The 13,295-nt window shown below is 42.0% G+C and overlaps 1 protein-coding gene across 2 annotated transcripts in view; it reads right to left on the bottom strand.

The window, feature by feature from the left end:
* ATXN1 (ataxin 1) overlaps nucleotides 1-5,378 on the bottom strand; it is a 380,795-nt gene extending 375,417 nt beyond the window's left edge. For both annotated transcript variants that reach the window (XM_090269787.1, XM_090269788.1), the window contains exon 1: nucleotides 5,212-5,378. The gene's annotated coding sequence lies outside the window, so the exon portion shown is untranslated. The remainder of the gene's footprint in view (nucleotides 1-5,211) is intronic.
* Between the last annotated feature and the right edge of the window lie 7,917 nt (nucleotides 5,379-13,295).

Raw genomic sequence — 13,295 nt, 5'->3', positions numbered from 1 at the left:
TATTTATTGTACATTAGCCTGAAAAGTTCATATTTATAAGGATTATAAAATATATATACTGATAGACAAATACATATAAATTATGAAATAAGAAAAAGATTTTAAAGAACTGTTTCCACAGAGATTATTTACCTGAATCTTTTTATTACTCCTGTAATTTTAAGCACATACATGTATATTTAAAACCTTGATCCAATTACAACTCTTTCAGCCGATATTTAAAGATAGTCCCTAAAACTAGCACTCGGTATACTCATTATTATATCATCTCTTAAAGAATTTTTGAATGAGCATTTTATTAAACTAAATTTAATGAATCTAAAATTTGAACAGCATAATTTCAATAGCTTTCCAACTTCATTCTTTAAAAAACAGGGCAGTCCTGTATGTAATGGCCTAGAACAGAAATTATTCTCTCTATTGGGATTTCAATGATTTATAAATATTTTCAATGCTTTTAAAAAATTAAGGAGGGCCTGTTTCTGATAACTTTGGAAGTATAATGGGAACTAAATCTGTTCTTTGAAGCAATTAAACTGCACATATCTAAATCTCTCACAGAAGCCAATCATTCAAATTATTGAGTTATTCTGAAAACATAAAGCAACAGAAATAAAATTATCTACCTTCCCCTAAAAATGATATTCCATCTTGCTGAACTGTGACTTTACATATGTGTAACTATTTAAGCTCTTCAGAGCCTAAACTACGTATTACTTTCAGACAATTATAAAGAATTACATTTACCTAGTTTCAGGGTTTTAGTAAAATATGTTTATTGACTAACATCTAAGAAGAAACAAAAGGAGTTGGTGCCACAATGTGTTAGTCATCAGAAACTGCCATTGAAGGTAAGTGCCAAAGTAAAATCCACTTGACATTTCAGAGTGGAAAACAAAATAAAGGCATATTATACAAAAGGAATGTGAGTCCTTAAACTCTGTAATGTCAATAAAAACAGGAGTCACAGAATTGTGTCGACTAACATTTTAATAATCCCTTAAGGGTGACCTTTCCCAGGACTTCAGACCACTGAGTAAGGTATGTAGGGCTGTGTACAGGCATTTGACATATAATCTGATAGCTAAAGACTTTTTCTTGAACTTTTCTCTAAGAATAAAAGACAATTCAGAAGCTCTGAAGCTGATTTATAAAGAATCATCCTGTTTAAACTAAATCCTCTTAAAACTAAATCCAAAGAGGAAAATATTAACTTCCACAGTTCCCAATCGAGTACATTTTTCATCCTTATTTTAGCACGAATTTTTGAACTCAAAAATACATGTTCACATTTTAGTGCAAATAAAAATAATTTTCCGTAAGTTGCAAAATATCATCCAGGACTTCCAAGGTTTTGTGTAAAACTTACACGTTTCTACCTTATTTTATATTGTTGTTTCTCATCTCTTTACCTCCTAGGAGTAATAATAGCTTTTTTTCACCACTGCAGTGCTTGATCTGAGCAGGTCACAATCCAGTTACCCACCATATAAACTTACTAGTAGAAACTCATAACCCTAACCCCCTACTCCAAGTAAGTATAAAGTTCTTTCAATTCTAGCCCCAGGGGGAAAAAGGGACTTACCAATTTAGCTAGGGGGCTGTAAAACTGTACACTGGCAGGGTCACAACTAAACCAAGGCATTATTCTCAATGATTTTTACTTTCAAATATCAGGGTTACTAAAATACTTCCCTCTATTTGGATTGCCTGAGCAACACAGAGCTTCAACCAAAGCTACTTTTATTTTTGTAACTGTTATTATTTTTCTTTGCTTAACAGGCTTAGTAAGGTGGTGTCCTAATGTAATGCAAAGAGTAGACTGCTGCTCTCTAAATTATTAAATGCTCACTAAATTATATTCCAAAATAGAAGTTGTTTATTGTGCAAAAGCACCACATATTATCAGTCTACCAGCCACAGGCCTGTGTCCTCTCTTTCCTGAGACAAAAACCTTTTAACTTACTGGCACAGATGTAAAGATGATGGCCAAAGGTCCAAATGAAGAATAAATACATTCAGAATGGCTGCCCATTATCATTCCCACTTATTTTTTATTTTTTGCAATTATTGTGGCTGTAAGTTTTAAAATGTGACAATGGGGATAGCCTTCCCAAATAAATTACTTCCACTGAACAAACCCTTTAAAAATCAGTCATTACTACTGGCAACTTGGGTTCTAAAGGATGAGCACTTTCACATTTGAAAGGGTTAAGTGCCTGCCTACAAGGCAGTCGGCACCAGACAGCAAAAGAAATGCTGCTTTAGTCAGCTCTGAAAGGTTCCTAACAAGTACCAAATACTTGTTGATCTGCTCACAATAAACACCAGCAGGATTGTCGGCTCCTTTCACTGTCTGGGGAGAGGCATTTACATACTGCACCCAGCAAAAACAGCTTGTTGGTCTCCTTTATAAGAGTATGGAGAAGCCTCACGCAGCGTCCCTGTCCAAATGAATGAAAGAAGACGCAATTGAAATAGTGAAGTCTCTCGTCTAGCTTGGGCAGCACAAATACTGTGCATAAGACACTTGGAATAGTCCAGGCACAAAACAAACCCACCTGAATGGACGAGGAACACTGCCTGTTGCCATGGCAGCCTGATCTAATTACATGAGTGATCAGGGTTGGAGTAAGTGCACCGAAAACCTACACCACTGACCATATCTACAAGAGGAGAAAGGCAGGCAGGAGCTTCAGGGGAGACTTCTGCCTCTGCTTTATGCAGAAGGGGTCATTTAAGCCCATTTGTCTGTGGAGCTGTTAAAATACTGACTGATGCATGCACAGAGGGCAGTCAGAGGAGATTTAAATGCCACAGCATTAGCTGTTATGGTGCAATCCCTTCCCAGGAGTTCTTGTGCAGGATTTTCTCATCTTCCTCTCTGGTGGTTTCCTCAGGCATATGCTTCATTCCAGAAAGCAAGAAAAAAGAAAAGCTCAAGTATCAAACTTCCTTTGCCCACCAAAGAAACCACAAGGTGGGCTTTATAACAGGGTCTTCTAGGAACTGCAGGTCTCCTCAAAAATCCACACAGAAACGGCTTAGCTAGCAGTGTTGAAAAGTAACTACCTGCGCCTAAAAATAAACATCAAGTAACTATCCTCTGCTGTGTGCAATAGATACGTAACGACGATGTTTAAATATTAATAACAGCCTGTATTATAAAACACAAATGTCATTGAGCTGTGACTACTCGATTGCCAAAGGAGAACTTATTTGCATACACATTCCCGTGCATGCACGACAGGATGTGCAGGGAGTATGCCACTCTAAAGCATTAGTTTTGATTCTGTGGCTGTAATGGGGTCTTCTTCTAATTTTGCTAACTGTATCCTGTGGATCTCACGGAGAAGCATAAAAATCTCTTTGGGGACAGAATCAGTTTGGAGGAGTCCCTACTGCACGGCATACGGTAAACAAAATAAAAATAGCTTGCCGTTCTCGTTAGCCACATCGCGCATTATATAACCAGCTTCCGACTGGCTTTTTCTTTTTTTTTTTTTTTTGCCCTTACTACTCTTTAGCAATTTCCCGACCTCCCTAAGTATTTATATTACCCACTTATCTGTAGGATTATATACTAAGAAAGCAAAACAAAAAATAGCCGCCATGGGATTTGAACCGAACCCCACAGTCCTTAGAAGCTGATTTTTTTTGTTTTGTTTTGTTTTCTGGCAGGATCTCCACCACCTCCCTACTTTCACCCCCACTCAAGGTCCTTGCTCAATCTTTCTAGAAAACCTGGATTGTTTCATCGCTTCCAGTCAGCCCCCTACGTGGTCTGAAATAAAATGAAAGCACAAGCCACGGAGTTTGGGCTGGCGGTCTGAGGGCGGGGGGCTGGAGAGGGGTCAGGAGATGCAGAGTCAGCCAAGTGGCTTCAGAGGGTCCCCTCCCCAACGCCTGGGCCCCGGTCGACTCCCCCCCGCCCCCCGCGCGCGCACACACGCACTCACACTCGCGCGCTCACTCAAACACTCTCCCGCGGCGCTCTGCCACCGCCTCACCTCTCGCTCCGCCTGTCTGGCCCCTTCCCTGCCCCCTGCGGGGCTGGCCTGCGAGCAGCGCTGGGACCACGTAGGAGGAGGCGGTGGCCGCGGGAGTGGCAGTGTCTCCGGCGGGGCCCGGAGAGAACAAGCAGCGGGGCTCCAGGGCGCATCCCAATCCTCGCAGAGCCTTCACCACCGCCTCCTCCTTCCCCTCCTCCTGGCTTCATTCACCCTCCCAGCAGCCGCGCAGCCGTTCACTCTCGGCGCGGGCAGGGCAGCGCCTGCCGCCGCTCCTCTGTTCCTGCCGCCGGCGCAGGCGGGGGTGCCAGCCCGGGCTGGGGCGCTCACTGGCTCCCGCCCCGGGCGGCACAGCGGCAGCACAGGATCAGGAAGCGGCTGTACCAACAGGGCCGCCGCAGCCACTCCGGCCGCGCTCTTAGAACCGAAACCCGGCGCCCATCCCTCCGCGCCCCCCCCCTGCCCCCAACTTGCGCTCGCACCGCCTGTGCCGGGTCGCGCGCAGTGTCCCGGCTCCGTCGCTGGCGCTGACCCCTCCCGGTTTCTAGCCGCTCGCCCCGCAACGCCGGCCTGCGCGGGGAGACCCCAGCCCCGGGCCACCGAGGCCGGGCAGCCACCTGCGAGGCAGCCTAGTCCCTCCTCCAGACCTGCTTGCTCCCACCATCCTCTTTGGGGAGAAGGGTGAGGAGGGGGCGGCGGGAGAATAGGGCAGCGCGACCCGGCGGCCGTCGCCTCCCTTTACCCCACCTTCAGGGAGGAGGACATGACCCTCCACGTTCGTGGCCAGACCGGCAGCCGCTTGAGCTTAGCGCCGCCGCCGCGCTCTCCCCCCGCGCCCCCAGCCCGGGCGCGCCCCCTCGCTCCGCTGGTGCCCACTGTGTCCCCTGCAGTCCCCCTGCCGGCCATCCCCACACCCAGAGCGGGGTGTCGGCCCGGGAGGCTGAAGCTGGGGTAGGTTGTATCCACACACACACACACACACACACACACACACAAAACACAACAAGCCGCGTCGATTTCCTTCGCTCCTCTTCAAGCTGTTTTCCATGCTGTCGGTTGGGGTTTGGGGTTTGTTTGCCGGTTGTTGCTTTGGCCCATCTCAGGAGAGCGGGGGTAGAGGGAATCTTAATCTAAATCAGGGGAGAAGGGGGTGGGGGAGGGTAGAGACAGAATCAGAGGAGAAAAAAAAATCGCCACTTACTGTAAAGTGTAAATGGATCTGGGGTGGCGTGGGGAAGGGGGGGCAGAGGGAGAGAAACAGTGTCTTGCGGCTGCTGTAGCTCTGGCTGCTGCTCCAAGGGGCTTGTTTTGGATCCCCCTGCAGTGAAACAGGTCCTGTACGGCTCCGCCACTGTAGTAGAAATGATGTCTGCGGTATACTCTGCTCTCTCCTCCTCCTCCTCCTCCCCCCACACTCTCTTCCCCTCCCCTCCCCTCCCTCCTCCCTGGGCCCTCCCTCCCTGGCGCTCTCTCGCGCTCGCTCGCTTGCTCCAGTATGTAAATGTGTAATAGAAGCCAAATATGGAGCAGTTGGCTGCCGCTGCCGCAGCTCAAGGATCCGACAGGGGGGGGGGGGGGGCACCCTCCGGCGGGCGGCAGGGCTAGCGGCTCAGAGCCCTGCGAGCGCACAGCGAGCTGCTGGCCTGCGCCCTTAACCCTTCAGTGAGCACCGCCCGGGCTCCGCGACCCCGGGGGAGGTGGGCGCGTTTCACCTAGACTGACTTGCAATAGAGGGGCCGGGAGCGGGAGGCCGGACACAGGCCGGAGGGGACAGTTCTTCCAGGTTTGGGAAAGGGGCGGGCAGCTGAGACGATGAGGTAATTGTAGCGGTGACGGATCGGTCCTTGCGCGCCTCCCAGGGTCCCTGCACCTAGTTGGAGGGGACAGAGCGACAGTGGGGTGCAATTCAGACACCTTGGCGGACTCTGGCTCGGACCCAGTAAAGTAGCCCAGGGGCAGGGGAGGCGGGCCAGTGCTGATTCCTACGTGGGAAGAAGCGTCCAAGAGGGCTGACTGCGATCATCTTGCACGTTCACCCTCACTCCGGTTTAGCTTCGGCGTTCCAGGACCCAGACCCACCGAGCTGCAAGGAGTGCAACTCTAGAAAGTTTTAAGGGTCCCCCCCCTGACTGCACATGTAGCCTTACCTCTACCGTCTGGGAAAGCCGGTGACCTCCCTGCCCTCCTTTCTCTTCCTGCAGGTCCCAAAATCTGCTGTGGGTGTGGAACTACACAGCTCTAGCCCTGGTAGACTACCCGCGTACCCCTCTCGCATCTAATTCGGGATCATTAATTTAATCGGAAATGAAGTAACTAGTGTAGGAGATAGGGAAAGCAAACCGAGCATCAAATAGCAGTTATCAGTGAATCCATGTTGAAGAACTGCCTCTGGACTCAATTTATAAGTGTGGTTCTCTACTCCCTACCCCCGCCCTCTCCGCATGTACCAACGCCTGGTGTTAGCTGGGTGGTAAGGAATCTTCTTTCTAGGGGTGCACCTTTCCCACAGGTGTGGCCCCTGGAGGAAGAGAAGGCACATCACACTAAAGGGAACTTAGTGTGGAGTTCCCCTTGCTACAGATAATTCTGGGAGACCAGTAGGTATAGGGGCAGCATTTGACCTCCTTCCGGTGCTTAGAACCAACTGTCTGCAAACATGATCTCTCCAAGTAAGTTTGTCTCTGGAAGCCACCACTATTGACTGTAAACTGTATTTGAGAAACCTTTTAGCTGAGTTTACTTATGACCTAACAGTTAGTCACCAACCGAAGCAGGATACAAAATCACCAAGAGAAATGTGTCAGCTTTTAAACAACCGTATTGTAGAACCAACGTGCTACAGAAATAAAAAATTGCATAATAACTATGAAGGTGTAGAGCCCCGGAAATATTTTTTCTCACATTTTGAAATACCATGTGCATATACATGGCTATTTAAATAGAACTACTACTGTTCACTATTACTCGTTTCTACAACTGTTTTTTTTTTTCTTTTTTCATTTAAAAATCAGTGATTGTTAGTTTAAACCGAGGGTTCGTCTAAAATGACATTGTTGGTCTCATTACAGCCTCTAGTGGACAGTTAAAATCAGTTTCCTGAAAAGGCTCTTCCTGGTGTTGCGTTCCTTGACAAGCATTATCAAGGTGAAGGTTAATACCTCAGACAGAACAGGGTAATATCTCTTTCCCCCACTTTGCAGAGCCAGCTTCTGAAAGGAGCAGAAACTGTTGGCTCTGCACAGAAAAGATGTATGCTTTGTGCTGCAGGTATGATTATTACTGGCCTGTGAAGAAACAGAACTTCAGCTATTCATTTCAATTTCAGACAGTTTTCATAAAAACTCATCTAAAATATTTTTATAACAGGAAATATTGGTTGCCATATTTTTGGCTTAACCGAGATGTTTTTATTCCAACTCCTACTCTGCAGACTGTCCAATCCACCTACACTCTATTTTTAGACATCTTATATTTAGAGAATTTTCAGCAAAAAAAGAACTAATATTTTAATTATTGCATTGGCATAAGCAGTTAATTTAAGTTATTTTATAAACCTTAAATAAATTAAAACACATAATTCAGATCAGAGTTAGTCAATTACTTTAAATATTCCCTCAAGGAAGCTAAATATGTATATTACCCAAGAACAATTAATAAGAAATGTGTCATTTACTTCCTTAGCCATTAAGATTAAAGCCATAAACTGCCACTAAAATCTGTAAATATTTCTTCCTCCAAGGTCCAATCAACATAAACAAAATAATACTCATGATATACTTCCATTACCTTTAGCACTGAAATGTTTTATTTTCAGATGGCAAAAGAGTAAATGTACAATCACAAATAACTGGTACTGATTCTTTAAAAACAACACTCTTATGCAAATAAAAACTCAATGAAAGAAGAACAGAGCTTTCACGAAGCCAGTAGGCAAATATGTAGTTCTGTGGTCTTATTCATAACCTGATACTATATTCGTGCAAGCATAAGTCAAACTTTGAAATAAAGGAAATTGAGAAACAAGACCAGCTGAGTCTTACTTCCAATTTGTGTTCTGCATTGATCAACACCATGGAAAATCATTTCATCCCTTGTATCTGTTCCACTGTGTTGGTAGTATCCACTTTTGAAGGTTGCAAATAGGCTATTAGATATATATTATATCATTACATCTTGCATCTGAAAGTGTCTTCAGAACAGCAGGAGCAATTGGGAGCCTTTTAAACAATCAGAAAGAGCATTCCACCCCAGACCTACTGAATCAGAATCTGCCTTTTAACCAGCCCCTGGGTGATTCCTAAGCACATTACTGCGAAGAATGCTGTCTATACTACAAGGGCTCTGTCTGCACAAATTTGGCCACAGATGCAGAACTTAATTCCTCTATTTATTCCCTTTTTATTCCCTCCCTCTTTTATTAACTTTTAATTTTTAATAAAAAGTTATTACATTTAATGCTTTGGTTAAATCGTACTGCATTTCAGTACAAATCTGCATCATCATAACCAAGGGAACACTGAGGAATGTACTGGGCGGTACAAGTGAAGGTTCCCCTCACAGCAGCAGAGGGAGCACAAGAGCACTTTAATAAAACAAGTGTACAGGCCATCCAAATCGTAAGTGGTTTAAAATGGTAGTATAGTTTTTCATTGGAAGTAGCCTCTTATATAGTTCAAAACAAAACAAAACAAGCAAACACAAAGAGCTTACCAGTTTATAACAACTAAACATCGAATAGATTAGAAGTGAAATAGAATATAGATGTACTTATTTGGAGTTTTAAGCTTGAATACTTAAAAAAAAATAGTGGACCTCTTAAGTCATGCTTAGAAAAGATGCCTTAGCTTTTCTCCAGTTAAAAATAAAAATAATATAATCATGTCACAATGTATGTAAACCAAACCATCGTGCTGTATGCCTTAAACTTACAGAATGATGTATATAAATTACTTCTCAATAAAATTAGAAAAAAAATAAAGATTACATACAGAGTGAGGCAACTCTAAGATTAACTCCTATTTATTTTTAAATGCTGGGGTCATGCCCTGGCCAGGTGGGTCAGTTGGTTGGATTGTCCTCCCATACACCAAAAAGGTTTTGGTTGGATTCCATCCATAACCTGAGTGTGTACAGGAGGCAACCGATACATGTTTCTCACATTAATGTCTCTCTCTCTCTCTCTCTCTCTCTCTCTCTCTCTTTCTATCTCTCTCTTTCTCTTTCTCTTCCTCCCCCTCCCCCCCCCCTCAAACCAATAAGAACATCCTTGGGTGAGCATTAAAAAAATGTTGGGGTCAATTAACCCAACACTATGTCTCATAAAATTATTTCTTTTGGATTTAAATATGTTGGTGAAAGACTGCACTTCTCACCATATATATATTTTTAATCCTCAGCTGAGGATATTTCTTTTTCAATTGATTTTTTTAGAGAGGGAGGAAGGGTGGGGGCGCAGAGAGAGAAAGAGAGGGAGAGAGAGAAACATCCATCAGTTACCTCCCACCATGCCCTGACCAAGTATCAAACCCTCAACCTAAGCAGGTTTCTTGACCAGGAACTGAACTCCCAGCCTTTTGGTGTATGGGGCCAACGCTCCAAACAAATGAGCCACCTGGCCAGAGCCTCCTCACCATGTTTCACTTCACAATAATTTGGGTTTTTTTTCCTTAATCTTTGCAATGGTGAGGACTTAACATTTCAATTATATCTATATAGCATTTTACACTTCTCACAGCCTTCCGTATTACATCTTCAACACTCCTTTGAAGTGGATAAGACAGAGGAAAGCCAAGCCTCAAAAAAGTTTTGGAATTGGCTTGTGCTTTCACAGCAGTGGGTCATTTAATTGTTACAATAATCCAATGAGCTGTTGAGAGAGGAGGGAAATCATAGAGGTTAAAGATCTGGCAGCATGTTCTTCACAGTTTTAAAGGTTATTCAAAATTACTAGTTGTGAATATTTAATAAATGAATATTTAAGTGATATTTATGAATAGAAACTATGTCTTAATTCTCAACTTGCTCTGTGTGCACTTATCATTTAACCAACAGCCTTTATGGTTTTATGTATTTATTCACTTATTTACCAGCATTTATTGTGCATCTACAATAACTAGGTATTAAGAATACAAAGATGAGTAAGACATCTTCATCTTCAAGGAAGTCACAGAAAAACATATCTTTTGAAAAATATTAATTTTTACCATGATAAAAAAGTAAAGATCAATAGTTGCTTGATCCAGCACCTTTCAGAATCATTATATCAATCAGACTTTCGAATATGAAAATCATTAAAAATTTGGGAGGTGGGAAGGTAATTATCCGAATCATCTTTCTTGACTCTTCAGCAAAATTTGACTTACAAAACTAATATTAATATTTCAAATTTATAAAACAAAATGTAAAGCTGTAATGTATATTTTATTTGAATGCCATCCCTGTCAAAAAAAAGTCATGAATAAATTTAAGTGGTAAACATTTATTTATTTTTATCTTAAAAATATATTGTTAAAAAGAATTTCCTCCTACATGAAAGCAGGATTTGCCAAGTTTCTGTCTGGAGCAATTTGCTATGGCTGTGTAATGAACCCCGGAAAGTTTTAATTTTTAATGGAAACACTGGCAGGCCTTTAACCATGCTATAATAAGGAGGGTGTTATCCTACATATGCCATTTAAAAATCTGAGCAAATTATAGCATGCTTGCAAAACAAATATACTTTCCTTAGACTGCACTCTGAAATAAAGCTGGGAGACCAGAAAAGAAAAATAAACTAAAAACAAAAGTGAAAACAACTCACACAATAGACTCCGAGGTCAGCTTGCCACACCCAAACTAACGTAACTGGACTCTACGTGGCACAAGGGCTCTTAAAGGACATGCTTCTGAATCATCTTTCTTGACCTTTCACCAAACTGTAGCAGGACAGGCTTCTGGGGAATGGAAATGACATTACCAATAGTGAAGAGTGAAATTAAAATCATTGTATTTAAACATCAACTGTTTATAATTTAATAGTACACAATAGGAGAATTTAAATAAGGGTCTGTCTACAATTAAAAACAAAAACTAGTGCCTTAGTACAGGTCTCTGCACTATCCACTGTGGCTACTAATCACGTGAAATGCGGTTAGTCCAAATTGAGATGTGTTGTAAGTATAAAACATACTTCAGATTTTAAAATAATACACACACTATATCTACATACATATATACACATGTATATGTATCTCAATCATTTTTATATTGATTAAAGGTTGGATGAAAATATTCTGCACATATTAGGTTAAATGAATTATTAAAATTAATTTTACCTGTTTCTTTTTATTTATTAATGTGACTACTATAAAATTAAACATTCCCTGTATAGAAGGGTTGAGTATTACATTTCTAATGGACAGTACAGGTACAGACAACGGGGTTGAGGAGGTACTGGGATGAGTTCTAAGAACCCACAACTAGATATCCTGGCATGGCTCTCTGCTGTAGTGTAGTAGATAACTTAGTTACTTTTCTAGTATCCTCAGTTTTCCCCGTTGCAGACATGGACCTTATTCTTGTTACAACAGTCCTCGAGAGGAAGATATCTATCAGTGAAGGCTTTCCCTCTCACTGGTAGAACTGGAATGGACCTGCAAAATGCATTGGTTAGGTTCTTTTGTGACTTCTTGTTTTCATAGGGATCTCAGGGACTTTGCCATCATGGAATGCTGGTGGGAAACTTAGGCTCTGTTTCAGAAAGCACAAGCATTCTAGAGTTACAGCTCGTTTTGCTGCTTAAAGCTGAATGGTTTGAGGTTGGTACCTTCTTGTAACAGATGGCTTTGGGCATTGATAATGAAAATTTTATAATTGCTGCTTAACTATAAAACAGATCAATGGCCACCAAAAGGAAATCTGTTTTTAAAAATACTTTGTAATATATTTAGTACAATAGGACATGCCAAAAGGAAATAAGATGATTTTTAACCGAAATAATCTCAGAAGCAAGACCTAGATAAATTTTCATCAATGTAACTATGATCAAGATTGAATGCAATGCAATGACCTATGAAATATCAGAATTTAGGGTCATAATCACCTAAGGAACAAAGCTTTTCTCCCATAAAAAGAAAATGGATATTTTAAGGTTTCGAATGAGTGAACTGAATTTTGCTTGGTATTGGCCAGAAGCATTTGAAATCTATTAAAAACATTTCATTAACAAGTTGGCATTTGGTTTCCTCAAAAGAAATACATTCTCCAAATTAAAATCAAAGCCCAAAGCCACCATTGTTTGAATTTACAGGTAGTGGCAGTTGATGGGTTGTACATGTAAAACTTAAAGTACCTTCAAAATAAGATCATTGGCAACAAACAGGCTAAACAAATAAATAAATAAACATCAAATTTTTATGGAAGGATGGAAATGAAGTTTTTTGCTTTTGTTTTTTGTTATTCTAGCTTCATACATTAAAACACACATATACATAGCTACTTTGTTTTTCTTGAGTCAGTATCAGCCAGGAGAAGCTGACCCAAGTGAGGGTCAGGGTTTAAGAGAACTATTTTATAAGGAATTTACCAAGTTTACCCCAAAGAGGAAGAGTTAGAGAAAGCTGCACTGGCAAAGTTTGCTTTTGACATCAAGAATCCAAGAAAGTGCCCATGTCATGATTTCAGAGAGGATTGTCAGGAGTCTGATGTTTGCAGAACCCCATTCCATTGGGCCTCTCCAAATTTAGCTGCTGGGAGAGTTGGGGGAGCTCTGAAGACTAACTTGCTTTGTGTATGTGGCACAGACGTGAACTGATAGCTACTGCCACAGATGCTTTCTGACAGAGCAGAATAATAGCACTAAGACTTAAACTGTAAATTACAAACAATGCCTTTTTAAGTACAAAATGAATGCACAGAATGGAAGTCCCTGTCAGCTACAATGCTAGTAAATCAAGTAGAAGAAGACAAATTGTTCACTCATACCACTACAGCCAAATTTTATTCTGCTAACTGTACTGTCATGGGAGAGCTTTTCTTCTTTGCCAGCTATAAAGAGAAATTAATACATTGTAATTCTAATAAACATGGGAGGCATCTGGTGCTTCTCCTCTGAAAGCCAATCAAGTTGCATGATCCGTTTCCCAACCCCTCCCCCTACCTCTGGTTTAAAAGTTGTAGCTTAAATACCAATAGTAAGAATATGTGACACAGTCACTCCCAGAACTAGCTTTTTCTGCAGTCAATTTCATAATTACAACCCTCTGCCTCCCTGCTCAGCACTTCCTTCCCCTTCACTGTCCTCTCTCC

Source organism: Furipterus horrens, unplaced genomic scaffold (genome assembly GCF_987537825.1).
Source record: "Furipterus horrens unplaced genomic scaffold, mFurHor1.1.pri manual_scaffold_3, whole genome shotgun sequence".
Lineage (NCBI taxonomy): Eukaryota > Metazoa > Chordata > Mammalia > Chiroptera > Furipteridae > Furipterus > Furipterus horrens.
This window is presented reverse-complemented; position numbering and strand designations above follow the sequence as displayed.